Genomic DNA, 2,077 nt, shown 5'->3' on the forward strand with positions numbered 1-2,077 from the left:
AAAACAAAACATGCAATTTAAACTTTAACTTTCTCCATATTATGAGTTAAAATTAAATTCACAGAATAACTCACTGGAAATTATAAAATATCAATAACTGAATAGAAAAAGTATATTTTTTATAAATACTTGTGAAATGTAGCAAAAACCGTAGAAATTTACAATCTCAAGTGAATTTCTTTAAAAATTGAGAAAAATCGGAATAAATGGCATAAGTGTTTAACTCAAATAGTGAAATAATATCAATAATAGTACTCCCACAAAGTCTAAAAATGGGAATATAACTATGATAAAATAAGAAAAACAACTCTTATAATTTCTAGAAAACAAAGAAAAAACAATATTTTTTACAAAGCCAGTTTTTCTTAAAGCCTACTAAAAGAGAAAAAATTTGAGAAGGACAGATCAACAAAGAAAGACGACAGGAGAAACAGTTTGAAAATAATGCAGACGCCCAAAAGAAGAAATTTTGCTTGCGGACCACAGTTTCAGCCCATTTCAGAGAGTTCCAGCCTGCCCTTTTTGACAGCCTGCCCTACAGATTCCATACTTCCCTCACTGACCTCCACAATCATGTGACCCAGCTTCTAAGGGCTTGCAGATGGGTCAGGGGCTACAGAGGGTGTCCAGAAAACAGCAGCAACAGCAGGAAGGGATAGTACAGAAAGCTACGTCAGCAGAGAACAGAGCAGGAGGATGGCTGCCAGCAACATTTCTAACACCAGTCATTGTAAACAAGTCCAAGGAGGCATATATATGTATATGTATATATATATATACATATACATATACATATAAAATATTTTGAGGGCACAGAAATCTAAAGAACAGGAAGGATTCATTAATTTGGAAATGTTGCCCCCAAGCTAAGCCTTACCATCTTGTTCTACCTGAATGCAACTGACCTCTGCTTAGCTTCATGTGTTTGGCAGGACCTTGTGAAAGATGAACTTCCCTTCCCTATGTAAATCCACTTGGGGTCACTCTTCCATATATAATAACAACACATCTCTGGGATTTTGTTTCAGAAAATAGTATATGCAGCTGGATGAAGGCAACCTCACTTTCACTGCTAACCCAGAGGACAGAGTAAACTACTTTCTGTCCAAGGGTATCTTAGATGATTCAACAAAGTTTATCTTCTGTACAAGAGGACCAAATTGGAAAAACAAAACAAAACAAAACAAAACTGAGACTCCCTTGATGAAAAGAGAGATGTCTTGGAGGACTTTGTAACATTACATAATTTTAGAAATCAATTCTTGCCCAATCCACTGAGGGAATTTTTTCGTCATATCTATGCCCCTGAAGAGAGTGTGGGGAGCCCTTGGAACTCTCCTAACAAAATTCTCACATAGGTTCTGTGCTTGTAACCCCGATTTAATACAAGAATTTGGCCTTAGTCTTGATGTGGTCTATATACTATATATATACTACTCATTTTTTCTTGTTTATTTATTTTAAAGAGAAAGAGTGGGGGGAAGGGCAGAAAGAGAGGGAAAAAGAGAATCAAGCAGACTTGAGCTTGATGTGAGGTGCCCCCTACTGTGACTCTTTGATTCTACTTTTTTTTTAAATAGGTTTTATTTATTTATTTACTTACTTACTTTTTATTTTATTTTATTATGTTATGTTAGTCACAGTACATGATTATGTACAGTTAGTACAGTACATGATTAATTTCTGATGTCTTTTTATATGCAAACAATGAAACATGATTCTACGTTCTATTGACCTCATTAGCCCTCACCTGAAGAACAAAATGTCAAAAAGAGAATTTATTCTAAATACCTGTTGTGCTGCTCAAAACATTAGTAAAGATTTTGTAGGGCATCTTTATGACAATATCTGGTTTATTGGCCATGTAACTGCATAAAAGCACAATCGCTAGGACTTGAACGATTAACTTCAAAGTAAAGATATACAAGGACTTACTTAGCAGATATGGGGGTTACAGTACAGCTGGTCTTTCTAGCCTCTGTATACAGTCAAGCTCGAGTGTACATCTTTTTTTTTTCTTTTATTATCTTCTTTTTTTAGTAATTTCTTTGGGGAACTAGAGAATTTTGCAGAGTTT

At 34.8% G+C, this 2,077-nt stretch overlaps 1 pseudogene; it reads left to right on the forward strand.

Annotated features, from left to right (window-relative positions):
- The first annotated feature begins 598 nt into the window (after window positions 1-598).
- On the forward strand, window positions 599-1,876 carry LOC111149353 (annotated as a pseudogene).
- Window positions 1,877-2,077: the final 201 nt, after the last annotated feature.

This window comes from Enhydra lutris, unplaced genomic scaffold (assembly GCF_002288905.1).
Source record: "Enhydra lutris kenyoni isolate GAN:26980312 unplaced genomic scaffold, ASM228890v2 scaffoldscaffold21, whole genome shotgun sequence".
NCBI lineage: Eukaryota > Metazoa > Chordata > Mammalia > Carnivora > Mustelidae > Enhydra > Enhydra lutris.